Genomic DNA, 6,000 nt, shown 5'->3' with positions numbered 1-6,000 from the left:
CATTATCGCCAGGTCAACGAAATGTTTAAACAAGACTCTAAAGAAAAAGGATTTGATGAAAGTGGATCAAAATTTGAATCAGAGATATTAAGTAATGATGCAAAAATTTTGCCTAAAATGTACAAATTGCTGCTTGAATGGCATTTGAAGGATGAGGAGGTTAAGTCGGTTATGATTCACTGGGCCAAAGATTTTGGGTATAATATACAGCTGAGTGATTGGGTGAAACTATGGAAGGAAGGTTTTAAAATTACTGCATGCAATGCCCTAAAAGAAAATGTGATGAAAATGATGTATAGATGGTATATTACACCCATCAAGTTAGCGAAAATGTATAAAGTTAGTAATAAATGTTGGAAATGTAAAGAAAAAGAGGGAACATTTTATCACTTGTGGTGGGAATGTAAAAAGGTGAAATGCTTCTGAGAGATGATATATAATGAGTTGAAAAAAATATGCATTTATAAAGAAACCAGAAGCAGTTTTATTGGGCATTGTAGGGAGTGACATAAATAGTAAGGAATGTAAGCTCTTTTTATATGCAATAACAGCAGCAAGAATATTACTGGCCCAAAAATGGAAGCAAGAAGAGTTACCGACGATCAAAGAATGGAGGATGAAGTTAATGTTAAAATTAATAAAAAATATTATATAAACAAAAGAATTATCTGTTCTAGGACCTTTCCTGGTATCGATGTCAAGCTTACTAGTCGGTACTTGCCTGGGTCTTCTTTTTTCCCCTTTTTGAAGCTGGGACATTTGCCCACCTCCAGTCTGCAGGAACCTCATCTGTTCTGCAAGAATTCTCAAAGACCATAGGAAAAGGCTCGGAGATTACATCTGCAAGCTCCTTTTAAAAAAAAAAAAAACATTTTTATTAGTTTTTAGCATATTAATTAACATTCATACCACGGAACTTCGCATCTTATACAATATTTTTTGGACTTGCGTCAACACCTCTGATGATTTTTTGTTCTTATCACTTACTATGCGTTTCTTAATTTCATATTACCTTTAATTATCTTTAACTAATAATTCTCCTCGTTGTCTTTTTTGCAATATTTCAAATAATTCACCTTACAAAACTTCTTGCAAACCTACTAGCGTAATCTGTCGGTCACAATTACTTTTCAAATAATCCGTAACTTTACTCCAGTCTTCCGAGAATCTCTGATTCTGCAGGTTTCGAATCCTTCCTGTTAGTTTATCTAATTCTGCATAGTCCATCAATTTCATCCTCCGTTCTTCTTTCATCGGTAATTCTTCTTGCTTCCAATTTTGTGCCAATAATATTCTTGCTGCCGTCATTGCATATAAAAATAACTTACAATCCTTTCTGTTTATATCCTCACCTACAATGCCAACTCCTTTAGTACCCTTGGGTGCAGATCACCAGACCCTGGAGATCTGAATTCATTAAAACTAGCTAGGTGTTACCTTAGCACCTCTTCCTCTTAGCAGAGACATTGTGCTTCTGAATAGCTGTTGCTGGAAACCTCAGGGAAGGGATAGTGTTCTCAAGGCCTCCTTTGGTCTTTCCAGAGTCATCTGGTTGGCCACTGTTAGAACAGGAAGCTGGACTAGATGGGTCTTTGGTCTGACCCAACAAGGCTCTTCTTATCACGACTCCCATTGCTCATACGTATTCAGTTCCATGGAACATACTTTGCAATCCCTCACATTTGTTTTAAGGGTTGAGAAGTGGCTCTTGGGCTTCCATGTTTAAGCTTCCAATTATGAGCAAGGCTATTATTTCCAACCTGTAAAGACAAAAGGGAAGCGGTTGCCTAGCGACCGGAGCCGTAATGTGAACCCTTTCCAGATGAGTTCTTCTCGAGCTCAGATTTCTTTCCCCCCTTTTGATGCAACCAAGGAAGACGCAAGACAATCTGGTGGAGAAGGCTTTGAACCGAGGAACAGAGTGCAGGCCGAGAAGAAGCCAGCATCATTAGCGAGGCGACTTATTGGTGTGGGTGTCAAAAATCCTCCACATATTTTCTGCTGAAAAGTTTGTTGTTCTTGATTGTTGCAGAAGTTTGTCTGGATTTCTTATTTCTTTTTTTAAAAAAAACATTTTTTAAATGATTCATACATTGTCAAGAATGGCATGCACTTTGAGACCTTTGTCTGGACTGTACCACTTCAGAATGCAGGGGAGGGAGGGTCTAATACAATAGACTGCATTCCCCTGCAGCCCCCTCCCCTCAAAGAGAAAACTAGCAAGGTGAAAGCTAGGCAAAAACCCTTATAAATGACTTGCTCGTTTTCCATGTCAACCACTTTTTAAACTTTTTTTATATATAGGTGGGCATTTAAATTATATGTGAGTCCCCACCTGAAGCCAGAAGTGGCACGCCCCATTTTCTTTTTGCTCTGAAGTTGCTGTCCATATCAGTTGTATTTGTGGATGTCCGTGTACTTTTAAATTATATTCCTGCAGTGTACGGATTAATGGCAGGACTACAAAAATAGGTTTTGTGAGCCTTTGTGTCCACTAAAAAACTTATACTTCAGATCTGGAATGATAGATACCCACCATCAATTAAGCAATGGTCAGAAGACTATTGCACCCTTGCTGCTGTTGAACATACTTTTTATAAACACTGACTATGCCTGGATATTTGAGTGACTCTTAGTTGAGACCTTCCCATAGGCATCTGAATGTTCCCATAAGGTCTGAGGTGTTCCACTTCTTCTTTTTATTGATTTTGAATTAAAATTTAGAAGCAAGCTGGTGCCTGGTTGAAATTCTGCACAAGTAGCTTGAGGATACTTGGTCTTTAAAACAGCCATTTTTTACGGGTCCAGCCTTGCAGCCATAATATATGGCTCCCTCGAGAACAGCTTAGCAGCAATGAATTATCATGCCTTCCCACCCACCCCCCAAATGGTGATATGATCCTTTCTGCTAAGTCTATTATTTAAGTCTGGCTTAAAACAGGGAAAGCAATGAATTGTGGGGTGTCCTTCCCCTTTAGGGCCTCTGTAGAAACATTTCAGAATGTCCAGATGCCAGAATTTGGGATAAAATTCTAACAGTCCAACTAAACTAGCTTTCCTTCCTAGAAACAGTGAAAACTGATGATGCCCCATTACATTTACACAAGGAGGTTTAGTGAGATGGTTCTTTGACTGCAGATTCCCCACATGATAGATGCTAAGTATCGTTGTTTAATTGTACATGAGTAAGGTATTCTGTTGCAAATCACCATATCAAGGGAGTTCTTCATTCTCAAGCCACCACAGAAGGAATCATAGAACTGTAGAGTTGGAAGGGATCATGGGGGTCATCTAGTCCAACTCTCTGCAAAGCAGGAATATTTTGCCCAATGTGGAGCCCAAACTCATGACCTTAAGATTAAGAGTCTCATGCTCTGCCAACCGAGCTTTCCCAGGAAGGTGTGCTAAAGTCTCTCCTGGAGAGAAAACAGCTCCAGGCTGTGATGGAGTCGTCATGGAGAGAAAGACCTTTGATTTCAGGTCTGTTTGGCACTATTTCATATCTGTAAGAAGCCGAGCCTATGCTTAGACAAGCATATGACATTATGCAGCTATCTGGATGTATCATTATTTGTTTTTTTGTGTCTGTTTGAAGAAAGTTCTGGTAGCAAATCTTTGAAACCATATTTTGGGTCTGGACAATTGTTATTCCAAGAGGAGTCAGTTTTTATTCATCCTATTGCTTCAAGCTGCACAATATTAATAGAAAGAAAGAAAGAAAGAAAGAAAGAAAGAAAGAAAGAAAGAAAGAAAATTTCCTCCATTCTCCCTGCAATTACACATATGGTCGGAACACTACAATCTAATCTTATAATAAGGTTTGGCACATGTTGTAAATCAGGGATGGGAGACCTTTGGCCCTCCAGATGTCATTGGACCACAACATCCATAATCCCTTGACCTATGGACCTGCTAGCTGGGGCTGATGGGAAATACAGTCCAACAACAGCCACAGAGCCACAGATTCCTCACCCCAAAAGCCACCACACTGGCAAACTCAGGGCTAGGCCTTAGGGCAGGAGTAAGGAACCCTTTTGGCATGGCAGGGTACATTTTTATATTCTGCACCCCAGCAGGCAAACTTAGGTGGGGTGCAGGACAACTCACCTGTTAATCATCTGATGTCATATTTATGTCAGGTGATTGACCCACTTGTCAAAATTGGCCTATAGGGGTGGCAGGCGGTGGGAAGATACTGCACAAAGCAGGATTGAATTCCCTATGCATCAGCTGATGCACAAGAGTTTAGTTCTGCTTTGTGCAGGGTTTGGCCAGTCAGTTCCCAGTGCGCCTGAACCGTGCAGAATTAAACTCCTCATATTAGCTGATGTGCCACACTTGCTAGATGGGCCAGTGGCCTGACACTCTAAAATTTACTGTAAGTCTTCCTATCATTTAACTTGGTGCTACAGTCATGGCAGGTATTGTGAGAGTAAAAAGACTTCCTGCCCTTTTTAAATAAAAAGGGGGAGGGAACCAATATTTCAACTAATTTGTTTTAATAAAGTTGATTTCAGGATCGAGATATTTGCAATGTGCTAAATTGTACCCTTTCCCTTCCAAATAAATACTAAATAATGAGAAGCAATTACATCACAGGGCCCCAAACTCATAGATTAAATATCATATGCGTGTAGAGTGCAGCACAATCAAAGAGATAATGGAATCATAATTGACTTTCACAATTAGATTAGAAGGAGTAATGACACCAAACCGCTCTCCTAATGAAAAAGGAGAAGAAGTTAGCAAGATCACTTAGGCAAGAAGAGACGCATTAAGACAGTAGGGCCATTAAAGCCAAGTTAAAGACAATACACATTCATGCACTTGTCAAGCAATATGTGCATTTGCTTATACAGTAAAGGTGAACGAGCACACCAACCAGGAAGTCCCTACCATAACAAACAGTGTGTTGGATTTACTGTGCATTCAGACATGACTTTTTCATATTTCCTAGATACGTGTAACAAAGTGGCTAAGCCTACAAAAACCATGATGCAGTGAGAGTGCGAGCAAAAAAAAATACAAGTACAAAAATACCTAGTGCATGATCATAAAAACCAAAGTCCAGCTGATCTAGTGCAGCATTTTGTTCTCTCAAAATGGTTATCCTACAGGAAGATGATGGGCTCTCCTTCCTTGGAGGTTTTTAAGCAGAGGTTGGATAGCCAACATCAAGGATGCTTTAGTTGTGATTCCTGAATTGCAGGAGGTTGGACTAGATGGCCCTTGGGATCTCTTCCAAGTCTACAATTCTATTACTCTATTATTCTAAGTCTCCTAGCAAGGCTAGCATTTGATTGATCCACTTAAGAGTATGCTTAACTATTCCATACTGAAAAGAAAACATTAACATGTTAACATTTTGCAATAAAGATGTTATATGGTCTGTGATTGTCAATTTATATCGATTTCCGGATGGTATCAAGGGCATCAATCTCTGTTGCTGCATCCAGTTATTATACTGTTATTGGGAGATAGGGATGAGGTTATTTGGGAATGACTTTGGGTGCCAGAAATAAACCTACGCCAACATCACGTAGTTCTTATCGTTCCTTCCTTTCGAGCCTTCCTTCTCCCAGTGAAGGGAACAACAAATAGAGCCTCTTAATAACACCAGCAATTACAGCCTGTACCAAGAATTATGCTTCAGCCAACAGAGCCAATCCGCCTGCCATGGCAGCCTTTGAAGGAAAACGGGCAGCAATCCAACTCTGATACATGAACCTAACTGGGGATGTTGCTAAATATCTGGAGCGAGGGAAGCAATGCGAGGATGGACATTGATGCATTGTCAAGCTAAAATGATCCACCACCAATTGCTGCTGGAGCAAACGAGAGCCTTGCCAAGACTGACCCAAGGGTTATATCTATGGAAACACCACGCTTGACATCTCTATAAAGGAGCAGATCTACACTAGAAACAGGTGGTGGCTTCTATACTGGATGAACTATCATCGCTCCCCCCATGGAATCCTGGGTAGTTGCATGACTCCCCTG

This window comes from Podarcis raffonei, chromosome 4 (assembly GCF_027172205.1).
Source record: "Podarcis raffonei isolate rPodRaf1 chromosome 4, rPodRaf1.pri, whole genome shotgun sequence".
Lineage (NCBI taxonomy): Eukaryota > Metazoa > Chordata > Lepidosauria > Squamata > Lacertidae > Podarcis > Podarcis raffonei.
The sequence above is the reverse complement of the archived record's forward strand: the minus strand, read 5'-3'. Positions refer to the sequence as shown.